We start from the raw sequence: 14,981 nt of genomic DNA, 5'->3' as shown, positions 1-14,981 counted from the left end.
AGAAGCGAGACTGCTAATCTGCACCATCGGCCCCTCCAACCACCTTGCCTGACCAGCCAGTCCCTCCTACATTCTGTTCAAATGCAGAAGGGTCTGGATTCGGAAACTCTCCATGAACCGGTCCAACCACCACCGCTAATTTGTGTCACGTGTCTCTCAAATGAGGAAGACATCCCTCAAATATTTTCGGAACATGCAGAACAAAATATATAACTTAATTGACCTCAGATTTACAGAATTTAGTGCGTCGCTTGTTGACTCAGCAGAAGTCGGCAACGTTTCTCACTCTGTGTTATTTTTATTCTTTCCGCCTAAGCCACCATGTTTGTTTAGACATGAACGGACAATGCGTTTGTCTGATTGGTTAATCCGCCTGTCAATCACTCCCTTTAGAATTGGAGCAACTGGGTTGAATTCCAGACCCTTGGTCCGGCAACTAACCAACACCAATCATTCACTCACACCAGATTCATACGAGGCAATGTGGATGTCTTGACTAAAACCAAAACAACGCTTCCTCTAGCGCCCCCCTGTGGCACCTGGTGTCCACTGGTCTCCCATCCCAGCACTGACCAGGCCCTGTCCTGCTTAAGTTGCAAACAGGTTTGACCAGGCGATCATGGGATGTTACACTAAAAGTCCCATTCGCTTGGGTAATGTGGATGTGGACCAGGTGCCAGGAGGAACACTGCACCACGACATGCCCAAATGAGTTGGTCTGAAAAATAATATGGCATAGCAAAGTCCCACTTTGTCACTCATTGTATTGTTATGAAAAAAAAGTAACTAAACTGATAAAAAAAAAAAGACTGCTTTGAATGTACAGTATGAAGCTTTTCTGGAGATGGAATTGCCGTATTTGGAATGTTCCACAGTGTGGAAATAAAATTTACCCACTGAGACAAGCAGGTAACACCATAAGGCATGTGGAGCACCCTCAGCCAGTAACGTTACACAATGCACCATTAAAATGTGATGATAAAAAACGGCAAGTGATATTCATACTCCACAAACTGTATGAGATAAAAAATGATTAAACTAAAGTGATTTGTGCCGCTGTCTCTTTTGTGTTGAGGCTGTGGCTAATAATAAAATTGGATGAAAAGGCCCAAGAATTTAACACAAATTGTTACAAAGATTACGAATGAAAATATTTATCACAACTGCACATTGGCTGTAGAGAATGTGCAATCATAACTATAACATTTACCAATAATTGTTGAATTAAATATGTTTTTGAAAGGCAAAACTGCACAATGGCTTTGGAGAATGCACGGTCCAAACTGAACCTAAAACAGTGATATATCTGTGTGCTGTGGTCACTAAAAGGACAGCTGATGGTGTACATTACGTGTGCTTATTTTGACTTCATACTTTTGTTTAATGGCAGGTGTTGAATAGGTGATGTCTTCTGTTAAAGCATTTTAAGTTAAGGTTTAAGTACAATTTATAATCCCCGTTGGAGATTCATTCTATGCATGACACCCACCATTCTATGTCACAAGTCTATTTAAAAGGACACGTCTGATTTAGCGTTTGCTTACTTGCTAACTTTCTGTTTTGTGAAGGAAAATGCCATTGTGATTTTGAGCTCCACAAAAACAATAAATAATCTGATGCTGATGGGGGCAAACATGGAATACCACAACACACAGCACACTGACAGCAATCAGCCCCAATATCACCTATATTGATATATTAACATTGATATTTTCTCTATCCCTATACCAAACTTCAAAGACAAATAACTCACGTACCAGGAAATAGTCCACAATAATGAGGATGTCAGGACTACCTCACACACCTCCACCTACTGATGGCTGTGGTTGATTTCAAAACTAGGTCTACATGATGCAATCGTAAGGATTTACCAGTTTCTTTTTAATTGTGAGATAAGAATTGTTCAGAGTGGCTTTATCTACCACATCAGTCACAGCTTGGTGGATGATTCAGCAGCAGTTCCACGCATCAGAGGAATCGAGCGTCATCTCTGAGCATAGGACAGAAAACCCCACACCTGAGTATAAACGTGAAATAGCATGGAGGAGCGCTGCGCAGATGGGTACACGAGGGGGGGCAGGTGAGCAGGTCTTTACCCTGTTTCTGCTCCTCAACATGGGTCTGAGATGCTCTGGGTCCGCCCTGACCACTAAGGACAAACTACTGCTCCATCTGACCAGAGTGGAGTACATCTTCAGCAGCCTGTGGACGGCAGAGCAGGACTATGTGAGTACCAAACACAAACCAGGTCAATCACTAAGTTAATTGGCCTAGATCGTTTTAGAGCAACTAAAAAGAATACCACAACTTCAAAATAATAAGTTGAAGTAGCGGTATTCTTTTTAGCTATTTTTACAGTACAAAAGTAGTGATACAAGAAATGACAATAGTAAAAATGTATTTAAGGAAACTACGCAAGAGTTATTACAACTGTCTGGAGTTAACATCTGATTTATAATTTAAAGTCATTATGATTGAGAGAACAAAATATCAAATAAAGTATTTTCAAAGGATCAGAAAGAGAGAAAATGAGATAAACTAAATCGTATCTGAAAAAAGGCGCAAGAAACACAATGTTCAAATGATTTCATAAAGCTTTAGTCACATGTAGATTTACTCAAGTATGAGGTGCACTGTGCAGTATATGTACAGTATATTACTGAAGAAAGAAGAAAATTATGCAGTTTGAAAACTACTCAAGTTAATCTTCTGGTTTCAATACATTCTTTCTTATAATATAAGTATAAGTAATAATAAGTATAATTATTACATGTTATTACATGAATTTATCTATCTCTCTATCTATCGATATCTACAAACTCAAAGCCTATGTGGAAAGTCTATGTGGACCAGGGCGTCTGCCTGTACAGGCGTCCAACTCGGGCGTCCAACGCAAATTTGGACGCAGCGGTGTGAACGCACTTTAAGACATTTTTAAGACAAAAAAATTTGTTTTTGTAGTTTTAGTTTTATCACATTTGTTTTAATTTTAAATATTAAAAACTATTTTGTAGATCCCCATTAGTGCCAGCAAAGCTGTTGCTATTCTTCCTGGGGTCCATATAAAGCAATTACATTATTATTTCTGACAAATAAAGCATGTCTTCTAAACAATCTATGTTTTTACACAATTGCTTTAATGAATGTAGTTTAATTTCAAGAACCTTGTTGTCTCTTTCAGCAACATTTTTAATTTAAAATTATTTTCAGTTATTGTTAAATGCTTAGGCAGCTGGTTCCATTCATAATTTTTTCTGTAATTGTTCTTGTAATGTAGTTGGTAGTTACTTTAGGCAACATACATTTATTGGCAGAAACATGTCTCGTAGCATGAGTCTGGATTTCTGCACTAAACATCTTGTTATTAAAAATAATCTGTGGTGTTTTTGTGACAAAAAATAGCCAGTCTAATTTGCGATGCATGAATTTAGTAGGTATAATAGTCACAGCCGTGCAGCTCTTGTTTGTATATTTGGTCATTTTCTCATGTTTTCTGCTGTGGGATTAGACCATACAGTTGGACAATAGTCTAAGTTTGATAATATCGAGCTTGTACTATTAATTCAATCACTTTACAAGATTAAAACATGGTGTATATTTCTTAATCATAGTGTGGCAGTGTGGCCTGCGGGCAGACCATGCCACTTCCTATTGGCTAATCATTAGGGCCGTTGGCCAATAAAACGTTGTTCAGTTTTGTCATTCATCCTCTGACCTACGCACTTTCTGGGTCTGGGTGTTGCTCATGGACGTATTATATTATCTGGATAGGGTACGCCCATGGATCTAGGGTACGCCCCCTCTGCCTCTGGCTCCAAATTGGGTAGTGGCCACTTCGCAGAATGCAGCCTTTTGGTCGGACCATTTCAGGAGTTCGGCCTCTAAAATTACCAAACATGCTAAATTGTTTTTAGTCTAAAAATAAAATAGAAGGAATTTCACTCTTTAACTGTTTCTAAAATACTTAAAAAATACATTTTTAACCTTCCGGTGAACGGTGTACGCGCACCGAGCGCGCACGTGACCCTCATGAACGAGCCTCAGAAGAACATGTGACGGAAACTAAACACAAGACTCTGACAAAGACTACGACAAAGTCTGAGGAATAAAGTCTGGCGGTAATGCAACACTTGGATGCCAACCGCCATAAAACAACAACAACAACAACAACAAGCAGAAGAAAGTGACGAGACCACGATACACGTAAGTTGTGTTTGTATGTCATTCCTCACGTTTCACACATCGTTCCATATGAAGTGTAAAACAACAATTACACAGTTAACACAAGTTAACACGAGTTAACACGAGCTAACGTTTAGCTACACAAAGATGCAACAACACGTCGTGATGGCTCGTGCCTTCTGCAAATAAATAACTCATTATTTCTCCTACTAAATGTTCTAAGAGACAAAAGGTTAAGCACAGATCAAGGAAAACTAGAGAAAGAAGGGAAATAAAGTGATGTTTGTATTATGTGCTAGAAAAAACTACCAATAATTCAAATATGACCTGCTGAAATGGGTAATATATTACATATATAAATGTAAAGGACAGGGGCTGAGACTACATTTGAGGTTTTATTACCCATTTAATAATGAAGTGTGCTGTGTTTAAACAACAAAGCACACGCTTGTTTTCTATAGGAATGTCATGGATTTACTTCCATGGAATATGTAGAGATTTAGCAAACATGTCAGTTATGTTCTAACTTCTAAGGTTTAAACTTATGCAAAAGTAAACAACTTTTGGTTCTAGCTTTAAAAAATAATGTGAAAAGAGGTACTTTTGTGTTACAGAGCGAAATGTAAATCTGTCAATAACATATTCCAGCTTTTCTCTGTTAAATGTGTGAATATATCAATGTTCTAATGAGTATCTTTCTCATCTTCAGTGCTGACCAGTGAGTTTAGTCGATCTGTGCTGTCCAGAGCTCTACAGGTCACTGCAGACCTGATCACTGCAGACAGTCATCTCAAGTAAACTCCTGACGACTCCAAAGCAAAAGGTATTTTAATATTAACTTGTGCCTCGAATCAGTACTTTGAATTTATAAAATGTCTGTTTTGTTATAACCAAAAAAACTAAATGATAATTGTTCTTCAAAAGAGCCACTGCTGTGTCACATGTGTCTGTAAAGCAGCTTCAGGACAAACATGTGAAGTGTATGTTATATGACTTGTATAATCTAAAACATATGAAGTGTATGTTATATGACTTGTATAATCTAAAACATATGAAGTGTATGTTATATGACTTGTATAATCTAAAACATATGAAGTGTATGTTATATGATTTGTATAATCTAAAACATATGAAGTGTATGTTATATGACTTGTATAATCTAAAACATATGAAGTGTATGTTATATGACTTGTATAATCTAAAACATATGAAGTGTATGTTATATGACTTGTATAATCTAAAACATATGAAGTGTATGTTATATGATTTGTATAATCTAAAACATATGAAGTGTATGTTATATGACTTGTATAATCTAAAACATATGAAGTGTATGTTATATGACTTGTATAATCTAAACATATGAAGTGTATGTTATATGACTTGTATAATCTAAACATATGAAGTGTATGTTATATGACTTGTATAATCTAAAACATATGAAGTGTATGTTATATGACTTGTATAATCTAAACATATGAAGTGTATGTTATGTGACTTGTATAATCTAAAACATATGAAGTGTATGTTATATGACTTGTATAATCTAAAACATATGAAGTGTATGTTATGTGACTTGTATAATCTAAAACATATGAAGTGTATGTTATATGATTTGTATAATCTAAAACATATGAAGTGTATGTTATATGACTTGTATAATCTAAAACATATGAAGTGTATGTTATATGACTTGTATAATCTAAAGCTGTGACATGTTCGGTTTGTCTCTCAGTCAAACGATGGAGCTGAACGGAGGAGTTTACTGAAGTACAGAAGACTGTGTAGCCATGGAAACATGGAAAGTCTTGTTAAATACTGAAATATTCAGTATTTAACGCAATAATGTCACATTCATGTGCATATAACTGATGTAAAAAGAGTGTTTATTTTACCATTATTATTAGTATTATTTTGTCTTATGCTAGCTGTTTTTATTTTATCTTTATCTCTATTTTCCCCCTCCATTCCTTATTAAGAAATGAGAGGTTCTGTCTATAGGAGTTTTTGTTTATAAGAGTTCTTCTATTAAGATCGATCTATTAAGAGTGTTTTTTAAACTTCCTATAAGTTTTCTATTCTTTTCCTCTGTATCTACTGTGTTGCAACAACGAAATTTCCCCATGTGTGGACAATAAAGGAATATCTTATCTTATTCAGTTTGTTCTATTTGACTTATACAGGTTGTTTTATCATTGTTACTATTTTTATGTTGCACTGAATCACCAAAGCAAGTTCCACTGTTTGTGAATTCTGTTCTTTGACAATGGCAATAAACCTTTTCTGATTCTATTAATGATGATGATAATAATAATGAACAGTACACAGACTCCAAAACCCCTTAATAAGGGACTCCCACATTGTAGCTTTAAAACTCATTGGAGCTTTAAAACTCAACTAAAACTGGCTAAAATCAATTTATCATTTAAGATAAGATAAGATAATCCTTTATTGTCCACACATGGGGAAATTTCATTGATACAACGCAGTAGATACAGAGGAAAAGAACAGATCACAGAATATAGGAAGTTTAAAAAACACTCTCAATAGAAGAACTCTTATTTGTAGTTATAATCAGATTTGCATTTATTGAACAAGTTAATTCATGTTCATTATTCTTATTAAATACATTAATAAACAAATGTGTTTTGTATTTATTAAAGATTGACATGATACAAAAATGACACAAAAGGAAACTGAATATAATTAAATACTGCTTAACTCAATTATGTAACAGAATCGATGATTATATTTTATATTTCTTCTCATCTGAATGATGGATATAACAATCCATCATTATACGTTACGTAAACAGACTATTTCAAGCCGAATTATTCCAAAAGTCCATGTTGACTGTTCTCAGTCTTTCACGCTGCTGTGACGTGCGCGCTCCCGACGCCAAAGCCTCACGGCGATGACGTCACAAAAGTGGGCGTAAATGAGACAGTATTCAGGAAGTAATGCGGAACTAAAAAACTTTTTTGGAACCATGCGCCAATGAGCACGCTCCATAGGTTTCAATGGCGGCCATCTTGGCTTCCGGGGGCTTGGTGTGGCTCCACGTACCTCCCTCTCCAGTCGCCGCTTTAACGCTCCCATGTGATCTCTGCTGACTCGGGATTGTTGTGGTCTCGCTGTCATAAGCGCAGCTAACGTGGTACGTCCTGAGCGTGATATGCCGGTAGCCTAGTGTTCAGGTCAGCGTTAACCAGCTCTCTTTTCAGATGTAACGTGATGTATCCTAAACTCTCTGGAGCGGCGGTGTGCGCTGGAGCCGTTGCCTTGCCCTGCCCTCTGTTCATATGGATGTCTGTGCCCTGTGTTGTTCAGGTCCACTGGACTCTTAAAAGACTATACATCCACGCATAAAGAACTGATACGAACTGTGATAGGAACTGTGATTACCTCTACTTGATTTGTTACCTAAGCTCATGTTGTCAAAGTATTTATTAAATTAATAGCCTGTTAAATAAATGACATGTCATGAAACTGGAATCTGCCTCTGTATAATCAAGAACGACTCTGTGTGTCCTTTTAGTTAGTTTTCCGGGTGTAAGCCCGGTGGCGTTGTTGGTTTTATTTTCTTTATTTTAATTTAATGTAAATTAGTTTGAAACGTTTATAGTACCACCTGAATGCAACAATAGTAATAGCTTTGTCTCATTGACTTGAGCAATTGTAACACCTTGAATTTTACAACATAATAACGGCCATGCTATGAGTTTTTGATACCATTTAAAGCTCATTTGATCATGTATCCATTCCACTACAGAACTTAACTCTGTGTCCAAGATGGTGAACACCTCTGATATATATATCTATATATATATATATATATATATATATATATATTACAGCTGAAAAGTCTAGCATAACAGTGACCACTATTTCTTTCCTTCAGTGTCTGTCAATCATCCGTCATCATAGTCAGAGCTGTGGGTGTTGAATGTCTTTTACTTGCTGAGTGCAAAAGTCATAACAGAATGTATTTGGATTTGGCATGACCATGACGACATAGTGTGTGTTTTCTTCCTGTGCTGCCTCTGCCTGCTTTCGAATCGCACTTTGATGTTGAACCATGACAAAGAAAACAGTGTCTGGGGTAGTCGCTGTACAAAAACAAGATAGGACAATTGGGAAAAAAAACAAATTCATTTACAGCCTATTTACAGAAAATACTACGTTTTTTCCCTGCATATGTAGTCTTCATCCTGGGTGAGGGTCAATTATACTTTTAATCCTATTAATCCCAGAGATTAGTTACAACATACAACCAACCAACTTAAAATATACACACATAATGAAAAACCTTTGCACCCTCTGCCCAGTGGTGGAGTGGTTAAGGCAGCAGCACATATGCCAGGCTCCAGGTGCAGCCGGCCGCAGTGTCGTGAGTTTGAATCCTGGCTCAGAGAATTTACTGCATGTCCTCCCTTCTCTCTCGTTTCTCCATTTCACGCTCAGCTGTCCTGTCTAATAAAGCCTACGAACCAAAGAAATCCTTTAAAAAACATATGCACATTACTGATGCCGTCTCTAATGCTTTCATCTCTGGCTCAGGCCATTGAAACCTGCAGAAAGCGTTTGTAGCTGTGCAACTATCACTTCTTCAGTTAAAACTAGTCCCCAATGCTGACAAAACTAAGCTAATATAGCTAAGAAGCCTCAGTCTGTTCTAGTAAAGTCCACTCTGGAAGGGAATGTCATAGAAGTAGTTCAAAAATACATACACATACACACTTGGTAAAACTTGGATTGCTTGGATCAGCTGCTGCTCTCTGTTTCTTTTGCCCAAGCTTTTGTCCACTCAGCTCCTTTTGCCTAGAATATGTTGCCTGGAAGGTCCTTATATTCCTTTAAAACCAAGGCATTGCCAAGTCCCTAAGAACATCGTTTAATCTGTTTATCATTGTCGTCCTTCGAGGCAACTGTTGTTGTGAATAAATTGAATTGAATGATCCACTGCAGTAAATAACTCGTCAGCACAAAAAATCATGTCAACATCAGAGACAGTTTGACCTAAATAGCTCCAAACTGAGCTCTGTGGAACCCCCTTGTGGAAAACAGACACAATTAGAACAGAGAGTAAACACTTTTGGTTACCATGCTGTTAGTGCTATTGTATAAAGTCCATTGCACATTCATACATCAGTGGGACTTCAACATGTCTTTGCAAAACAGGATCAGACTCTAAAACTTTCTGTCATTCATTTCAATAATCTGATTACTCCAAAAATCAGCTCAGGATTTACCGGCTTCGCTCTTCCTCCCAAATACTCTTTGCTTCAGTGCTTCACAGAGTTGGGGAAATCAGCCGGTCTTTCAATAATTAAAAAAAAAAAAAAAGTGTGGTGTCTGAGAATGTTCATTTTTAGAGTTTCGTTATGAGTGACTTTCTGTACTGTGCTGATTGTGTCTTCGCTCATTTACAGTACAAGAGATTTTGTATCACAATTGTACTTCCCAGTTAAATAAAGATATAAATAGATTTAGTAATAATTTGTCTCAAAACTGTTGCTTATCAGATAAAACAGCAAATTATTGGAAAATGCAATCTTGAAGTAAGATAAGATATTCCTTTATTGTCCCGCATGGGGACATGCTGCTTTTCACGTGATAACTGCTTTTCACGGCAACCCAGCAAAAAGTAATGAAATCTATAACAGGGTAAAATATGCACTTTTAAAGCGTTAAACTACCTTTTTATGCAAACCCAAACAAACATATAATTTTGCAGCATTATTTGAAAAGATTTTGAACAAGATTCTTTAATATTGTAATTTTGTATTTCTCCAGAAACAATATTGTCCATGTTTCTCACTTGATTCTCACTTGATTCTCACTTGATTCTCTGGTCCCTGCAGGTGACGTATGTTTTTGGTGGAAAACCTCCAGAGAAATACAAAACAGAGGAATGGGAGCTCATCCATGGAATCAGTTTCTCCCAAAACAGCAGCGCCATTGTTGAGTCCTTGTGCACCATCTCCCAGTGCTTAGACCAGCAATTTAATGCCACAGTGAAGACCAGCGACCAGAAGGAGAATATCCTCAGGAATGTCACCGAGTTCCGGCTCGTCTTCAAACAGGCCCTGAAAGCATCACAGGAGGAGCAGTGTCAGAGGAGGAGGTTCACTGAAAAGCCCATGAAAGGATACAAGAGGAAAGTACTCGGCCTGAAAATACTCTTCTCCACCAGAAAGTGGCTCATGTATTTAACCAACACGACCCTATTCAACTGACTATCACATTTATGCAAATGTACTTATTTATTGACATTTTTAACAATGTATTTATTATTTATTTATTTATTTATTTATTGTATTATGTTAAATTAAATAAACCTGTTACATCACCAACCACAGACAGCAAAATGTGAGTGAATCAACGTTAATGTTCCATCAGGCTTTTTGGTTGACTCGATGTTGATATCTGAAGTTGAATCTCCAGAACGAGCTCGTGCTGCTGCTTTTGCCTCCGGCACATTGAAACTACATCAGCTCAACTGCCATTTCCAACGTTCAAATCAACATTGATAAAACATATTTTATATTGAAATGTTGTAGACTCTATATTGATTTGTTATTTCTAAAGAGCGCTATTTAAGACAAGATACTTTTATTTTCTGAATACAAGTACATCAATTAATTAAAATCAAGTAACAAGAAGGGTGCATTAGAATTACAGCAATACAATAAGACAAGGTAATCCTTTATTGTCCACACATTTTCGTTGTTACAACGCAGTAGATACAGGGGGAAAGGACAGATAACTTATAGGAAGTTTCAAATAAACACTCTTAATAGAAGAACTCTTATGAACAAAACTAAAAAACTCTTATTAACAAAACTCCTCTCATATCTTAATAGGTAATGGAGGAAAAAATAAATATATATATATATATATATATATTATATATCAATATATATATAGATATATAAATATAAAAATAAAAAGATAAAGATTAAAATAAAATAATAAAGTAAAAGTAAATGATAATGAAATAAAGTAAAGTAAAAATAGCTAGCATAAGACTAAATAATACTAATACTAATGGTAAGTAAACACTCTTATTTACATCAGTTATATGCACATGAATATGCCCTTATTTGCTTGTGAGTATGACAGTAATTGCACATGAATGTGACGGTATTGCACATGGTTAAATCAGTATTGCACGTGTTCAGGGCTAGCAGTGTTTGCGAAACCTCTCCTTCACACAATTATAATTAAAGCACATTTATTCATATTATAATTATACTTAGAGAAGTCATATGGCAAGGCAAGGCAAGTTTATTTGTAGAGCACATTTCATACACAAGGCAATTCAAAGTGCTTCACAGCAGGAAAAATGCATTAAAATCACAAAGAAATTACAGAAACAGAAATACAATAAAATTAACTAAATTAAAAATTATCAATCCAACTGATTGTCTAAACTAATAAAATCACAAACAAAAGAGAAGAGTGCAAAGAAAAAAATCCTTTCAGTCATATGCGCAGCTAAACAAAACTGTTTTTAGCTTAGATTTGAACATTGTCAGAGTAGAAGCCTGTCTCACATCTTCAGGAAGACTGTTCCAGATTTTAGCTGCATAAAACTGAAACGCAGATTCCCCATGTTTTGTCCTGACTCTGGGCACCAGCAAGAGGCCGGTCCCTGAGGTCCTCAGAGTCCGAGATGGTTCATATGGCACTAACATATCCAAGATGTACTTTGGTGCTAGGCCATGGAGAGACTTGTACACAAGCAGAGCTGCTTTAAAGTCTATTCTCTGAGCCACAGGGAGCCAGTGCAGAGACCTGAGAACAGGACTAATGTGATCATACTTCCTGGTTCTAGTCAGGACCCGAGCAGCAGCGTTCTGGATGTACTGCAGCTGTTTTACAACTCGTTTGGAGAGGCCAGTGAGCAGGCCGTTACAGTAGTCTAATCTACTGGAGACAAACGCATGGATAAGTCTCTCTAAATCTGGTTTTGACACTATATTTTTGATTTTGGCAATGTTTTTTAGATGGTAAAAAGCTGCTGATGTTATTGATTTGACGTGGCTGTTAAAGTTCAAGTCTGAGTCCATTATTACCCCCAGATTTCTAATTTGGTTTGTAGGTTTTAGAGCGAGACTCTGGAGGTGACCGCTAACACTTTCTCTTTGTTTCTGTGGGCCAAAAACGATTATTTCAGTCTTGTCTGAGTTCAGCTGGAGAAAGTTGTTTTGCATCCACAAACTGATCTGTTGGATGCAGTGACAGAGTGAATCTACTGGTCCATAGTCACCTGCCAATAGTGAAACATAGATCTGAGTGTCGTCTGCATAATTGTGATAGGACACATTTTCACTGCGTATCAACTGACCTAACGGCAGCATGTAGAGGTTGAACAGAAGGGGACCCAGGACTGACCCTTGGGGCACTCCACAGGTCAGGGTCATGTGGTCTGAGACACAGCTACCAATTTCAACAAAGTACTTCCTGTCTTCCAGATAGGACCTTAACCAGTTTAGGGCAGTGCCAGTGATGCCCACCCAGTCCTCTAGTCTCTGTAAGAGAATCCCATGATCGACAGTGTCAAAAGCAGCACTCAGATCTAACAGAATTAAGACTGAGGCTTTGCCCGTGTCAGTGTTCAGGCGGATGTCATTTGTCACCTTGACAAGAGCTGTCTCAGTGCTGTGATGAGGTCTAAAACCTGACTGAAAAACATCAAATGAGTTGTTTATTAAAAGGAAATCTGTGAGCTGTTGGTAAACAACCTTTTCAAGGACTTTGCCCAAAAATGGCAGATTAGAGATGGGCCGGTAATGACTCAGTACTGCGGCATCAAGACTGCTCTTCTTTAGGCGAGGCTTTATGACCGCAGTTTTCAAAGACATTGGGAATGTTCCAGATTGAAGCGACATGTTAATTATGTGAGTGAATGGTGCTAACAAACTGTTCAGCACTGACTTTAGAAATCTGGTGGGTAACACATCAAGGCAGCATGTAGATGAACTCAGACTGGTGATGATCTCATGGACAGTTTTGTCAGTTACTGGTGCAAAGTGAGTTAGCTCTAAGTGTCTTGGTGGTTTTAGGGTATTTTTTTGCATTGTGGGATTTATAGCATTTTTAATGCCCTGAACTTTGTCATTAAAGAATAATGCAAACTCATTACACTTGGATGTGGAAATGAGTTCTAACGGCAGCTGAGCTGGAGGGTTTGTTAATCTGTTTACTGTGGCAAACAGGACACGCGAGTTGTTACTGCAGCTTCCAATTATTTCAGAAAAATATCTTTCCCTAGTTCTACATAAGATTAGGTTGTACATGTTCAGCTTTTCTTTGTAAATCTCTTTTTGAACCTGGAGCTTTGACTTGCGCCATTTCCGTTCGGCCCTGCGGCACTCCTTTTTCTGTGCCCTGACCGAATCATCATTTCTCCACGGCGCCTTCTGCTTATTTTTAACCATTTTAGCCTTTATAGGGGCGATGGTGTCCAGAACATTCAAAACACTAGATGTAACAGAGTTCAACAAATCATTTACATTAGAACATGAGACATTTTCAAAGTTTATCATTTCCATAAACATTGCACCTGTGCCATCACTTATGTGTCTCCTCTGAACAACTGCAGGACCAACCGGAGGTTGGGGAGAAACAGACAGGTCAAAGAAGACACAGAAATGATCAGACAGAGCAACATCGATCACATTAACATTTGAAATATTTACCCTCTTTGTAATTATGAGATCTAGAGTGTGTCCTTTGCTGTGGGTGGGGCCTCTCACATGCTGAGTAAGACTGAAGGTTTCAAGGACAGCATCAAGCTCTTTAGCGTTTCTGTCACAAATATTATCAACATGCACGTTGAAATCACCAAACCATCAAAGTCTGTGCATATGACTGAAAGCATCTCAGTAAAATCATCAATAAAACTTTGGCAGTGCTGGGGAGGCTTGTATAAAACAATGAAGAGAATGGATGGAGACCGTTTTAGCTCCATTTTAAAGGATACATACTCAAATGATGAAAACACCCCAAAAGACAACCTGCGGGTAATTATTTCATCTCTAAAGGCAGCACAGACTCCACCCCCTTTTTTGTTTTCTCGTGTTTCAGATTCAAACTTAAAGTTGGGTGAAGCAGATTCTATCAGAACTACATTTCCTGTGTTTTTGTCAAGCCATGTTTCAGTTAAAAACATAAAATCAAGATTATAAGAAGAAATAAAATTATTAATTAAGAGAGATTTGTTACATAAGGATCTGACATTTAGCACAGCAAGTTTCAGACTAGTTTCAGTGGGACTTGGCTTTATCTTTTCACAGGGAATATGAATCACATTTCTCAGATTGGGCCTGACTCGCATTTTGTTTTTCCATCTGTGTGATGATGTGACTACAGAAATAGCACTAGGGGGGGCTCTTTTTACATAGGGCCCCGGGTTGGTTTGATTTTTAATGTGACAATAAGTCCCGGCAACGCTGAGACCCAGTGCATCCTAGCTATGGGAGATACCAGGTAAAAGGCGAGGTTGGATGGGTGGTGGGGCTTTTGTAGCCAAGGAGAGTTTGGGACCAGGTGAGAGGCGAGGGGGGATGGGTGGTGGGGCTTTTGTTGGTGTAGTCGGCATAGCCCTTGCTATATTGGGCGTGAGTGGAGCCATCTTAATGCCTGATTTGATCAGACTTTCAAAATGGCTGGGAAGGCCCACGGGTGAGAGTGGAGATGAGAAGGAGAATGATGAATCTTTAGTGGGAGTAGATGTTGCAGGGGGAACCCAGGGCTGGTGTGAAGGCAGGGGCGATGACAGGGATGTTGTT

Source organism: Eucyclogobius newberryi, unplaced genomic scaffold (genome assembly GCF_026437365.1).
Source record: "Eucyclogobius newberryi isolate DKJ021-1_F unplaced genomic scaffold, fEucNew1.0.hap1 SCAF_6, whole genome shotgun sequence".
In the NCBI taxonomy this organism is placed as follows: domain Eukaryota; kingdom Metazoa; phylum Chordata; class Actinopteri; order Gobiiformes; family Gobiidae; genus Eucyclogobius; species Eucyclogobius newberryi.
This window is presented reverse-complemented; position numbering follows the sequence as displayed.